The sequence below is a fragment of the Apodemus sylvaticus genome, chromosome 4, assembly GCF_947179515.1.
Source record: "Apodemus sylvaticus chromosome 4, mApoSyl1.1, whole genome shotgun sequence".
Lineage (NCBI taxonomy): Eukaryota > Metazoa > Chordata > Mammalia > Rodentia > Muridae > Apodemus > Apodemus sylvaticus.
In genome coordinates this window covers 93,981,874-93,997,293 of record NC_067475.1, presented here as the reverse complement: position 1 = coordinate 93,997,293, position 15,420 = coordinate 93,981,874, and positions in this window count along the sequence as shown.

Below are 15,420 nucleotides of genomic sequence, written 5' to 3'. Positions count from 1 at the left end.
ACTAGACATACTGGAGAAATGGAACATCCTTACCCAATCTGAACTATGTGACATCCTACTTTAAACAACTACAAAGAAGCTCATAAGTGCAATAAATTTATGTAAAAACATACAAGATATTTTAATGGAATTAAGTGAAAATATTTGAAAAATTGATTAAATAAAATAAAGGAAAATTTATGACCTGGTCTGACAGGCAGCAGTAAAAAAGATTCCCATTACATTCTTAAGTGAATAAATATTTAGTGATGGAGTTCAGAGCACATTTTGGTAGAGCAGGTTTGGGTCTCAAACTGTTTGTCTGTTACTGTATAAAACCTCTCTGGTCACAGTTATGTTAGGCTCCTGTCTAGAAGTATAGCAGAATATCATTTGTGAGCATTTCATTTGAATCTATTCTAGGTCTCTGGCTACTCAGTCTCTATGTAGTGCCAGGGATGACCTCCCTCTTGTGGTACGGATCTGTCATGGAGCTGGAACAGTCATTGATTCACCACTCTGATAATTCCTATGTCACTTTTATCACCAACACATCTTGTACACAGGTAATTTTAGGTTGAAGGTTTTATGACTTAATTGTTGTCCCTGTATCTCCATAGGAAGTTTCCCCTGGTTACAGGATATGGCCACTTAAAGATCCCTATCCCCCATTAATCAGGATATAATTTAGGGTCATTTCATAGAATTCTTGGACTTTCTGTTGCACTGAGTTTCTAACTCATTTCTGAGATGCACCCTCAATTCTAGACTTCTACCCAGTACTTTGACTTTCTCCAAACTCTCTGCAGTCCTGATTTCTCATGTTCAAGCCCCTACCTGCTCCCAATACCCGATGAGTATTAATTCTATTTTCTCTTTGGGGAGATTCCTTTGTAAATACTTGAGTCCTCTTTATTACTTATATTCTCTGGTACTGTTAATTTTAATATAGTTATCTGTTACTTTATAGATAATATGCATTTATAAGAAGGTATATACCATGTGTGTCTTAGAAGTGAGCCTTCCCTCACTTGAGATTTTTTTCTAGTTCCATCCATTTGCATGTCAATCTCATGACTTTATATATTTTAAGAGCTTGGAAATCCATTGTGTAAATATACCACATTTTCTGTACCCATTTTTGTTGAAGGACATCTAGGTTTTCAGTTTTCTGACTAGTATGAATAAAGCTGCTAATGGATATACTCAATCAAGTGTTTTTGGTAGTATAGAGTGTCATTTGGGTATATGCACAGGAGTAGTATAGGTAGCTCTTGAAATATATAGATTTCCAAATTTCTGAAAAACTTCCATATTGATTTTCAAAGTGGTCATACAAGATTGCATTTATAGTGGCAATGGAGGAATATTCTCCTTGATCCACAATCTAGCCAGTATGACATTGCTTATGTTTTGATCTTAGGTAGAATTACCCCAAAATATTTTATATTATTTGTGGCTATTGATATTATACCCAGATTCTGAGGTACCAAAGATCACTAGAAAAAGCTTGAGCTCAGACCTTCCAATCTCTCCAAATCAGTAGATGGGTATTAAAGGCCCTGAGCTGGTAAAGACCTACCCGTTTTTTCCCAAAGTTACAGCAGAGTAAGGGACTTTCAGACTTGCCAGATAGATGACTGGTTTACATTTGAAAACTGTAGCTTGGCATGTTTCTATAGGCTAGTAATGATTTTATCTTGTTATGAGCAATTGTGGTAACCTAGTATAATCTATTTCAAAAGATCTGGGACTTTAGGTACATTTGTCTTAGGAGCTGATTGGCAGTTACAAAAAGACATAAGCTAAAAGACTGGATATGCAAACAGGATCCAGCATTTTGCTGCATATAAGAAACACACCTAAATAACTAAGACAAACACTACCTCAAAGTTAAAAACTAGAAACAATTCTTTGAAGCAAATGGTCACAAGAAACAAGCAGGAGTTGCCATCCAAATATCCAATAAAATATACTTTCCATGAAAAATTATCAAGTGAGATGAGAAAGAGCACTTCATATTCATCAATTGAAAGTCCACCAAGAGAAAGTCTCAATCTGAGCATCTATGCAAGAAATGCAAGGGCACCTCCATTCATAAAAGAAACTTTATTAAAGTTCAAAACACAAATTGAACCTCACACAATTTTTAGATATTTGAACTGATTTTGTTCCTTTCTTCTATTCATATTACTCCTAGGTTTAGTACTTTCAGAGTGTCCCAGATTTCCTAGATATTATGTATCAGGAAGATTTTATATTTAACCTTTGTTTGACCAATATATCAGTTTCTTCTACTGTATCATCTATGCCAAAGATTCTTTCTTCCATTTCTAATAGTCTGTTGATCATTCTTGTATTTGTAATTACTATTTGCTTACCTACATTTTCCATTTTCTGGATTCTCTCAGTTTATATTTTGTTTTTGTGCTTTCATTTACATTTCCCAGTCTTAAAAAGTTTTATTCAATTTTCTTCCCTATTTGTTTGCTTTCTTTTTCGTTTTGTGGTTTTTTTTTCTCTCTTTAAGGGATTTATTAGTTTCCTCTCATTGTTTTATTATTATCCTGCATTTCTTTAAGTGTTTTCTTTCTTTCTCTAGGGACCTCTATCATCTTCTTAAATTTGGTTTTAAGTTCTTGTGCTTCAGCTGTTTTGGAATATTCAGGGATTCCTTTAATAGGATAACTGGGCTCTTGTGATCATGTATTACCTAGCTGTTATTGATTGTGCTCCTACACTGGTGTCTAGGCATTTCAATTTAGCATAATTTGAGAAATAGGTGATAATTCCGAGTTTATAATTGTTAGATGCTCCCATTATTTTTTAAATCTGGTCTTCTTGTCTGACTACCAGGCTGTTATATTGACCAGTGAGTGCTCAGGTCTACTATATGTCTTTGCTGGGGTTTGGTATGCCTTTATGACCTGTGGAGTTTGGGGGTATGTACATTGGCTCTGGATATCTGGGGTTCTGGGAACTGGCATGGACTCTGCAGTTCTTGTACTTGAGGAACATCAGGTAAAACCATGATCTTCTCTTCTGCAGGAAGTGTGGTCCAGGATATAGAGAACATTTTCTAATTTGTAATCTCCATGTATATGAAGATTGTAGGAGCAAATTGTAAGCAGAATATAGATGTTATAGAAATCTACCTTTATTATTTCTATTTTTCTTTTATGTAAAATATTAATTTTCATATATTATATCAAGAATGTAGGTTTTTTCTTTCTTTTCTCCACTGACCTCTACTCCCTGCCCTACTCTCTGTATCCACTCCTATTCTGTCTCTCCTTAGAGAAGAAAAGAGATAACAACCAAGTATGACAAAATTATGTATGTATATATATATATATATATATATATATATATATATATATATATATATAACATTCAGGAAATGCCATCATATTGAAATTAGACATGGCTACCCAATGGGAGAATGAGATTCCCAAGAGCAGACACAAACAGCTTGGAATAGATCTGCTGCATACTTTCAGCTTAGTATATTTATAGGAGAAACTTAACTTTAATTTTTATCTTTTATTTTAACTTATTTACTATGAAATTACAAGGCAGGTGACAATAAAATTCAATTAAAATTAAAACAAATCAGAGAATTTTTAGCGCCATAGAAACCTAGAAACTAACATGTATTTAAATATTCTTTAAATGTAAGAATGATCAATATATCATAGTAAAACTTTCAAATAGAAAACTATAGCAATATATTGGCTGAGTAAATTTAGGGACAGATGATACAATTCAATTTGGTATATTATGGAGAACAAAGGAATCCTTGAATGAATGTGAATTATAGATAACATCCAATCACTAATACCGATAGGATTGACAGTGTATTTCTACTTGGTGAGGATGACATAAGAAAGCTTTCTACCTGTCCAAGTAGGATGGTTTACAATGGAACAAGTGTGTGCAAAGATTAACTACTTGAACTCCCTTGTATTACCTTCTGAGGTCCTTGTTATTGCATAGCTGTGAAGGCACTCTTCAATCAATTAGATATACCTGATCCCATCTATTCTATACATGTATCTGTCCTTCATTCCTTCATCTCAGTCAGGTTTCCACAGCCAAGCCATGCAGGACACAGTGAGCAATGAAAAAAAAAAAACTCTGCTTCCTAGATATAATACAATGAAATAAAAACATTATCTGAAAATGCATTCCTAAAAATTTTCAGAAAAACTAGAAGACCTACATCATCTCTCTCTCTCTCTCTCTCTCTCTCTCTCTCTCTCTCTCTCTCTGTGTGTGTGTGTGTGTGTGAATCTGTGTATCTGTGTGTCTGTATGTCTGTATGTCTGTGTGTCTGTGTGTCTGTGTGTGTGCATGCTCATGTGGGCATACAAATGTATGCATATGATTAAATGCATGTTCTGGAACATTTTAATAATGTTGGTGAATTCTAGAGGAGCAGAGACAAGAGTAAAACAGCACATATACTGAAAATGGGATCAGTAATAGGTTTATCAATTAATTTTCAGCATAAACACTGGAAGACAAATGACACTGGACTGTCAATAGCAAAGCATGGATTAAAAACATCATTCAGTGAGCATTAAAATATGGTGTAAAGTAAAGGGTAATTGTTAATTTTGAACAAAATAAGTATACATTTTCAATAGAAAAAATTAAATATGAATACAAATAATGTGGGTATATATGTGTGTATCTAGAATAACTAAGAAAAGTAACTTTGCAAGTAACTTAAGGCAAATATTTATGGCTTAGTTTTTATTTCTCTGCTATTCAGTATGATGGCTATGATTGCATTTGGGTTCCTGAATGTTCCTGACACAAGGAAGACAATTAGCATATACTTCAAAGTAGTCAAAGCTACATTTTAGATGTTGTATTAAGTTATCAGAAATAAGGACTGGTGACCTTCTTAAGAGGTTCAGGGAGTTGAGCTACTAGAGAGATCAACAGAAGTATAGATAATATTTTAGACTGTATATAGGTCATAGTTACATGGAATTAACAAATAGTTAAGATATCTCAACCCATAGTTTACATTTTATTTGTATTTATATACATAATTATTTTTAATTCCATATTTTCCAATAAAATATTTGAATGATCTATAGTTCTTATGTATGCTTTCTTTCTCAAGGTCACCAAGATGCACATTAGTGGTATCATTGTATGGATAAGGAGTAAGCTTCAAAATCAAATTGGCATGAAAATAACATATGAGTGTCTTCATGTTGGAATTCTAATTTAACTCTGAGAATGGAGAATAGATTTTTGTGATTCAATCTTATTGGAAGTAGGATTATATTCAAATTGACCTCATTGGGTACTCAAAGATTTTTTTTGTGAAGTTGTAAATTTTTGTCATTTTTTTCTTCATAGAATAAAACATTGTCGCTATCATTGTCCTTCAGTCAAGGACAGTCCTGCTATTTCTACAGCTGAAGAAATTAGTGTTAGGGTGGACAATAAAGGAGTAGTACCAGGTCCTATTGTTCATCTTACAAAAGGTCTCTAGGTACATACTAGGGGAAGCTTTGGGTGCAATTTTAAGAAAGTGTCTTTGTACTAGTTGGCATAACAACATGGAATATATTTTTTCAATAGATATGTAAGCAGACAATATGTTAAATCAGGAAAACAATAGCCGGAATGAAACAGTGAATGCATAATGAGAAAAATCAGTTATTTGGTAAGAGGGAAATATGACCATACTATGGACACCATAGTAATTTCATTTCTTCTTAATTTGCTCTGAGCTCAAAGCTGCTGTCTAGTATAGATGAAATTTGTAGCTACAAATATTCTAGTATTTTAAGTGATACTGAGATGCTAATATGAAAGCAAAATGTCCTTTCTAATTATCACATTGCGGCATTGACAAGGGAGCCTCCTATCTTTCTCAGTATCAGACCTAAGGAATACAGGTTAGCCTGTAGACATCACAGGGACTCATATGCTTCATTAGAAAGAAATGTATGCTAGGATGCACAGCAAGGGAAAAGGAAGGATTCAAGAGTGAAACATTGTAACCTAAAAAATTCAGGAATATGTAAATTAATAAGAAGTTGCTATGAGCATCGATAGAATGAAACAAAATCTTTCATATTATCTCTTCTCCATAAAAAAGGAAATCAATGTTTTGTTTATAAAGAGCAAATTAAAGAAAATATATTGCATCTTAAAAACAGAGACAGTATGGATGTATGCTTGTAGTAGTGAACGCAGAAAAACAAACATGGAAAAGAGAAAAGATCAAGTTAAGCCTCCATAGTAGATAGACTCACTGGGAATTTGAGCCTTCCTCCTTGCTCTGGTATAGTATAACAATGTGACTCTATTAAAATTACAGAAGTAGACTTTAGGAATCGATTTTGGCTTTAGTAACAAAATAGCAATAGTAGATTAAACAGCAGATGCACCTTTCTCAAAATTTTGAACCTCTCAAAGTACTTTCAAAATAGTTAAAGTTGTGATAATTAAGAATGATATTTTAAACACAACTAGAGTTATAAACTTGATTTAAATATGACTTACATATGTAAGATTATGGTTCAAAATATCTATTTCATATTAATATTGGTAAATAAATCTTAACTTCAAAATCATATACATTATAAATATAGAAACACATAAAATTAGGCATGGAGACTCATCATTAACCATGAGAAGCTATGTGCAACTTGGTTTTGTGAGAGGGAGAGTCAGTTTTCTAAAAGAGTAGCCCATTACAATTTGCACATGCTCCAATGGAGGTTCACACAACTGAGAACATTTGGTCAATAGCAATAGAACTGATATTAATAAAAATTGACTACAAAGTTGTGTGGATAGAAAAGGAAAGGTGAATTAGACAAGACCTGCAGGTAGGTGAAAATAATTAAAACATACAGAACAAAATCCTAAATGTAATAAATTATACATTTCTTTTTTTAATTTCCAAAGTCCTTTTTTTATTATCATATATTTTTATTTTCTATATTCTTTGTTTACATTCCCAATGGTTTCAAAGATCAATGTTCTATACTTAAGACATGCTATTATTAAAATGGCTATATATTTTCTTTAGGATTTCCACAGCTTGAAAACATTAATCATTTCTGTGTTATAACTGATGCCTATATCTTTAATTTTTATTTACATAACAAATATTTATTAGTCAATAACATAAAATATGTATGAAAATAGTTGTCTATTGGATGTTTGGAGATGGGAAGAGCTGATTTTAAACTTGTGCCACAATTTGTAGATCATTGGAAAATATGTGAGTCATACATGGAAAGTACCAATACAAGATGGGAAAAGATTGATGTTGTTTTCAAAATTCTCACCTTTTTTTTTTTGTTGTTGTTGTTGCTTTTATTTTTTTTTAATTTATTGATATAGTTATTTACATTTCAAATGATTTCCCCTTTTCTGGACCCCCACTCCCCGAAAGTCTCATCAGTCCCCTTCCCTCCCCCTGTTTTCCCACCCAACCCTTCCCACTTCCCTGTTTTGATTTTGTTCTATACTGCTTCACTGAGTCTTTCCAGAACAAGGGGCCACTCCTCCATTCTTCTTGTACGTCATTTGATGTGTGGATTATGTTTTGGGTATTCCAGTTTTCTAGGTTAATATCCACTTATTAGTAAGTGCATACCATGATTCATCTTTTGAATCTGGGTTACCTCACTTAGTATGATGTTCTCCAGCTCCATCCATTTGCTTAAGAAATTCATGAATTCATTGTTTCTAATGGCTGAATAGTACTCCATTGTGTGTATATACCACATTTTTGCATCCACTCTTCTGTTGAGGGATACCTGGGTTCTTTCCAACTTCTGGCAATTATAAATAGGGCTGCTATGAACATAGTAGAACATGTATCCTTATTACATGCTGGGGAATATTTTAGGTATATGCCCAAGAGTGGTATAGCAGGATCTTCTGGCAGTGAGGTGCCCAGTTTTCGGAGGAACCGCCAGACTGATTTCCAGAGTGGTTGTACCAATTTGCAACCCCACCAGCAGTGGAGGAGTGTTCGTCTTTCTCCACATCCTTGCCAACACCTGCTGTCTCCTGAATTTTTAATCTTAGCCATTCTGACTGGTGTAATGTGAAATCTCAGGGTTGTTTTGATTTGCATTTCCCTAATGACTAATGAAGTTGAGCATTTTTTAAGATGTTTCTCCTCCATCCGAAATTCTTCAGGTGAGAATTCTTTGTTTAACTCTGTACCCCATTTTTAATAGGGTTGTTTGGTTTTCTGGAGTCTAACTTCTTGTGTTCTTTATATATATTGGATATTAGCCCTCTATCTGATATAGGATTGGTGAAGATCTTTTCCCAATTTGTTGGTTGCCGATCTGTCCACTTGATGGTGTCCTTTGCCTTACAGAAACTTTGTAATTTTATGAGGTCCCATTTGTCAATTCTCAATCTTAGAGCATATGCTATTGGTGTTCTGTTCAGAAACTTTCTCCCTGTACCGATGTCCTCAAGGGTCTTCCCCAGTTCCTTTCCTATTAGCTTCAGAGTATCTGGCTTTATATGGAGGTCCTTGATCCATTTGGATTAGAGCTTAGTACAAGGAGACAAGGATGGATCAATTCGCATTCTTCTGCATGCTGACCTCCAGTTGAACCAGCACCATTTGTTGAAAAGGCTATCTTTTTTCCATTGGATGTTTTCAGCCCCTTTGTCGAGGATCAAGTGGCCATAGGTGTGTCGGTTCATTTCTGGATCTTCAATCCTGTTCCACTGATCTGCCTGCCTGTCACTGTACCAATACCATGCAGTTTTTAACACTATTGCTCTGTAGTATTGCTTGAGGTCAGGGATACTGATTCCCCCAGAATTTCTTTTGTTGCTGAGAATAGTTTTAGCTATCCTGGGTTTTTTGTTATTCCAGATGAATTTGATAATTGCTCTTTCTAACTCTGTGAAGAATTGAGTTGGGATTTTGATGGGTATTGCATTGAATCTGTAGATTACTTTTGGCAAAATGGCCATTTTAACTATATTGATTCTACCGATCCATGAGCATGGGAGGTTTTCCCATTTTTTGAGGCCTTCTTCCATTTCCTTCTTCAGAGTCTTGAAGTACTTCTCATACAGATCTTTCACCTGTTTTGTAAGAGTCACCCCAAGATACTTTATACTGTTTGTGGCTATTGTGAAGGGGGTCATTTCCCTAATTTCTTTCTCAGCCTGCTTATCCTTTGAGTATAGGAAGGCCACTGATTTGCTTGAGTTGATTCTATAACCTGCCACTTTGCTGAAGTTGTTTATCAGCTGTAGGAGGTCTCTAGTGGAGTTTTTTGGGTCACTTAGGTAGACTATCATGTCATCTGCAAATAGTTTGACTTCTTTCTTTCCAATTTGTATCCCTTTGACCTCCTTATGTTGTCGAATTGCCTGAGCTAATACCACAAGTACAATATTGAAAAGATAAGGAGAAAGGGGGCAGCCCTGTCTAGTCCCTAATTTTAGAGGGATTGCTTCAAGTTTCTCTCCATTTAGTTTGATGCTGGCTACCGGTTTGCTGTATATTGCTTTAACGATGTTTAGGTATGGGCCTTGAATTCCTGTTCTTTCCAAAACTTTAAGCATGAAAGGATGCTGAATTTTGTCAAATGCTTTTTCAGCATCTATTGAAATGACCATGTGGTTTTTTTCTTTGAGTTTGTTTATGTAGTGGATTGCATTGATGGATTTCCGTATATTGAACCAACCCTGCATTCCCGGGATAAAGCCTACTTGATCATGGTGGATGATCGTTTTGATGTGTTCTTGGATTCGGTTGGCAAGAATTTTATTGAGTATTTTTGCATCGATGTTCATAAGGGAAATTGGTCTGAAGTTCTCTTTCTTTGTTGGATCTTTGTGTGGTTTTGGTATCAGCGTAATTGTGGCTTCATAGAAGGAATTGGGTAGTTTTTCTTCTGTTTCTGTTTTGTGGAATAATTTGAAGAGTATTGGTGTTAACTCTTCTTTGAAGGTCTGATAGAATTCTGCACTGAAACCATCTGGTCCTGTGCTTTTTTTGGATGGAAGACTTTCTATGACCCCTTCTATTTCTTTAGGGGTTATGGGACTGTTTAGATGATCTATTTGGTCCTGATTTAATTTTGATATTTGGTATCTGTCTAGGATATTGTCCATTTCCTCCAGATTCTCTAGTTGTGTTGAGTATAGGCTTTTGTAGTAGGATCTGATGATTTTTTGGATTTCCTCAATTTCTGTTGTAATATCTCCCTTTTCATTTCTAATTTTGTTGCTTTGGATAATTTCTCTATGCCCTTTAGTCAGTCTGGCTAAGGGTTTATCTATCTTGTTGATTTTCTCAAAGAACCAGCTCCTGGACTCGTTGATTCTTTGTATGGTTCTCTTTGTTTCCACTTGATTGATTTCAGCCCTCAGTTTGATGATTTCCTGTCTTCTACTCCTCCTGGGTGAAATAGCTTCTTTTTGTTCTAGGGCTTTCAGGTGTGTCACTAAGCTGCAAGTATATGCTCTCTCCATTTTCTTTTTGGAGGCACTCAGGGCTATGAGTTTTCCTGTTAGCACTGTTTTCATTGTGTCCCAAAGATTTGGGTATGTTGTGCCTTCATTTTCATTAAATTCTAAAAAGTCTCTGATTTCTTTCTTTTTTCTTCTTTGGCCAAGGTGTCATTGAGTAGAGTATTGTTCAGCCTCCATGTGTATGCGGGCTTTCTGTTGTTTTTGTTGCTATTGAAAACCACTCTTACACCATAGTGATCTGATAGGAGGCATGGGATTATTTCGATCCTTTTGTATTTGTTGAGGTCTTTCTTGTGACCAATTATATGGTCGGTTTTGGAGAAGGTACCATGAGGTGCTGAGAAAAAGGTATATTCTTTTGCTTTAGGATGAAATGTTCTATAAATATCTGTCAAATCCAATTGGTCTAAAGCTTCAATTAATTTTACTGTGTCAATGTTTAGTTTCTGTTTTCCTGATCGGTCCATTGAGGAGAGTGGAGTGTTGAAGTCTCCCACAATTATTGTGTTAGGTGCAATGTGTGCTTTGAACTTTAGTAAAGTTTCTTTTACGAATGAGGGTGCCCTTGTATTTGGAGCATAGATGTTCAGAATTGAAAGTTCTTCTTGGTGGATTTTTCCTTTGACCAGCAAGAAGTGTCCCTCAGTGTCTCTTTTGATGACATTACGTTGAAAGTTGATTTTATCTGATATTAGAATGGCTACTCCGGCTTGTTTCCCGAGACCATTGACTTGTAACATTGTCTTCTAGCCTTTTACTCTAAGGTAGTTTTTGTCTTTGACATTTAGGTGTGTTTCCTGTATGCAGCAAAATGTAGGGTCCTGTTTCCTTATCCAGTCTGTTAGTCTATGTCTTTTTATTGGGGAATTGAGTCCATTGATGTTAAGAGATATTAAGGAATAGAGATTATTACTTCCTGTCACTTTTGATGTTATTTTTTATATTTGAGTGATTATCTTCTTTTGGGTTTGATGAAGGAAAGTTACTATCTTACTTTTTCCAGGGTGTAGTTTCCCTCCTTGTATTGGAGTTTTCCTCCTATTATTCTTTGTAGAGCTGGGTTTGTGGAAAGATATTGTTTAAATTTGGTTTTGTCATGGAATGTCTTGGTTTCTCCAACTATTATGATTGAGAGTTTTGCTGGGTATAGTAGTCTTGGCTGACATTTGTGTTCTCTTAGAGTCTGCATGAGATCTGCCCAGGATCTTCTAGCTTTCATGGTCTCTGGTGAGAAGTCTGGTGTGATTCTGATAGGTCTTTCTTTATATGTTACTTGGCCTTTTTCTCTTAATGCCTTTAATATTCTTTCTTTGTTTAGTGCATTTGGGGTTTTAATTATTATGTGGTGAGAGGTATTTCTGCTCAGATCCAGTCTGTTTGGAGTTCTGTAGGCTTCTTGTATATTCATAGGCATCTCTTTCTTTAAGTTGGGAAAGTTTTCTTCCATAATTTTGTTAAAGATATTTGCTGGCTCTTTCAGTTGTAAATCTTCACTCTCATCTATACCTATAATCCTTAGGCTTGGTCTTCTCATTGTATCCTGGATTTCCTGGATGTTCTGGGATACAAGCTTTTTGCATTTTGCATTTTATTTGACTGTTGAGTCAATGGTTTCTATGGTATCTTCGGCATCTGAAATTCTTTCTTCCATCTCTTGTATTCTGTTGTTTATATTTGCATCTATGGCCCCTGATTTCTTCTCAAGGTTTTCTATCTCCAAAGTTGTCTCCCTTTGTGATTTCTTAGTTGTTTCTACTTCTGTTTTTAGATCCAGGATGGTTTTGCTCAGTTCGATCATTTGTTTGTTTGTGTTTTCTTGTAATTCTTTAAGAGATTTTTTTTGTTTCCTCTTTCATGACTTCTGCCTCTTGACTCAAGTTCTCCTGCATTTCTTTAAGTTTTTTTTGTTTGTTTTTTGTTTTTTTTTTGTTTGTTTGTTTTTTGTTTTTTTGCGTTTCTTCTTTATTGGCTTCTGTCTCTTGAGCCTTATTCTCCTGCATTTCTTTAAGTGATTTTTCTGTTTCCATTATACGGGTTTCTAGCTTATTTATGTTCCCCTGTATTTCTTTAAGAGATTCATTTATGTCCTTTTTGTGTTCTTCTAGCAGCATCATGATCAGTGATTTTAAATCCAAATCTTGTTTCTCTGATGTGTTGGCATAACCAGGACTTGCTGATGTTGGAGAGTTTGGTTCTGATGCTGCCATATTGCCTAGATTTCTGTTAGTAGCATTCCTGCGTTTGCCCTTTGCCACCTTGTTCTCTGGAGTTAGTTGGTCTTGTCCCTGGCTGGTGTTTGGGCCTCCTGAGGGGCTCTGGGGCTATTACTGCAACACTATATGGCTGAGTTACCCCTGTAGCTGATTGCTGATGTGCTGTCTTCCTCTTGGGTACCCTTGTAGAGCTAGTGTGCTTTGCCCCAGATTGTGTCTGTGAACCAGATGGAGCCCATTTGCACCTTCAGGGAGTGCTGATGGTGTATGCTGCCGGGACCTTTTCTGCCTGCTGATCACTCTGCTGGGCAGCCGATCTCCCAACCGGGTTGGTGCACACAAGGCTAGCCTGGCTGCTGAGGCCCTGGGTCCAGGTAGAAACCTGGGAGGCCAAGGTCCGAGCAAAGTTCCCCTCGGGCTATGACTGTTAATTGGGTCTGTCAGGTGGCCAGGATGGCAGGTGTGTGCACTTGTGCTCCCTGAAAGTGTAGGGAGAGTCTGCTGGGCTAACAACCTCCTGGGCGGGTTGACACACAGATGGCCCACCAAGCTGCCCAGTTCTTGGGGTCAGTCCAGGGCCTGTTGGGGCCTAGACCCCCGCTTTGTTAGCCTCAGGCTATGCCTGTTACGGCCTTGCCTGCTAGAGCTCTCTGGCATTCTGTAGGCAAAATGGCGGCGTGCGCCCTGGTGCGGGCAAAAAACCCTCCTGGCTGGATTGGCACCCTGATGCCCCCCCCCCCCCCCGAACAGCCCAGGGCCTGGGTGCAGGCCAATGCCCGTCGGGCTTAGACCCCCGCGATGTTGGCCTCGGGTTATGTTTGTGTACCTCAGTCTGTCCAATCTCTCTGGAGTCTGAAACCAAGATGGAGGCAAGCCTCTCGTGACTGGCGGGAAGCAGAGTTCTGATGTGGCTTCTGTGCGGTGAAAGGCACCGTAAATCCGCAGGTGCTTGCAGCCCGGCTGGTCAGTGAAGGTCAGTGGTCGTGGACGCAGGGCCTAACTGGACCCTGTGTCGCCTTGGTTCCACTGCTGATGGCCCTTCGGCTGGACCAACCACTGCTGCACTGCCGCCACCGCAGCCGCCGCCCCCGCCCCCAAAATTCTCACCTTTAAAGCTGATAACTTGAATCTGTACAGATGGGAATACTTTTAGAAATATTAATATATTGGTGAGACCTAATACAGAAATGTGTGTATAAAAACTAGGCAGATAAGAAATTTTTGTTGCTTAGGTCACTTTAAACATACGCAAATGAGAGGCACAGAAACTGAAAATATTAAATACATAGTTTTACTGAAGTGTACACATATTAAAGTGTGTTTGTAGGTGCATGTGTGCATGTGGGTGCATGTGTGTGTGTTATTATTTTTTTGGCCAGAGGAAAACAAGGCTAGCACTTGTTACAGAATTTTTGATCTTCAATATGTATTTATTAAAAAGTTTTTGTTAATTATTTTTATATTATGAAAATTCACAATTTCTGATTCTGTCTGGTTATAACTAAGATATATGTCGGCAAAGTACAGCACTGAATGAACTGATAAAAACCTAAGAATTGATGAAACTTCATGCTTATAAATTGTTTGATTTTAAGGTAATAAATAATGAATTAATCCATAGAATGTATTAGAAACAGATATATTACATGTAAAATAATCTGTTACTAACAATAGAATCTATGTTATTATAAGGTCTGTATATTTCAACTTTAGTGCAAAGAATTAGCAATCACCAAAATGACTTCAAAGCAGGCAATAAAAGAAAAGGGAAATCAATTCTAATCACAGCAGTGAAACAAAAAACAGTGAAGTAATACCAAATATAAAAATAAATTATATAAATATTAAATGGTTTTATGCTTGATACACTCAGCAATATGTTATACAATAAATAGGCTAAATATAATTAAACAAATAGTACAAAAATGAAATAATTAGACTAACAGAAAACATTAGTCCTAATATATGAAATTAGGGGAAGAAAATATTTTTGCTCAGATAAAAAAACGATTTCTAAGTCTGCCTTAGCAGACAGTGTAGGATTGTCACAAGTGGAGCAATGCATTTGTTCAAATCAATATGAAAATGTGCCATTCAGAAGTGGCAGCACTGTCTCATGCTTCCTTCATAATTCAACAAAGAATTTTGTTTGGCAATACAAAACCTTGCATTTATCTTCTTGTCAGATCAACGTTTTAAATCATTTCTGAATCATAAAGGTCTCATTAGACTATGATAAATCCCAACATTTAAATGGCAGGGTTATGTGTCTCTTGGATTCCCTGATATTGCTTTGAATACATATGGGCTCACTGTCTTGGAGTATTTTAGGCCATAACTTTTCAATTGGAAGGAAGAATCTAGGGAAAACAATTTTGAAGTAATAATAACTGCTTACATGTGTGACTAGATGGGCAATCATGAGCGCAAGGATAGGTTTTAGACTCATAAATGATACCGTGACTCTGTCATTGCTTGAGATTTTGACAATCGTTACCTGTAAATTACCAATCTTAAATATAAATGATACATATCTAACTCTACCTGAAAACCCTTGCCTCTGAGGGAAAAATGGCAAGAATGGATTATGGAAGGAAAACAACACGGTGGAAATGACAGGTCTCTGAGTGACAATTTTGATTCTTCTTTCCTGCCTAACTGCCTCATGAATTTGTTACAAGCCTGGCTTCCCTTCCCTTTAATTTGTCCAGTTCCAAGTGTCTAT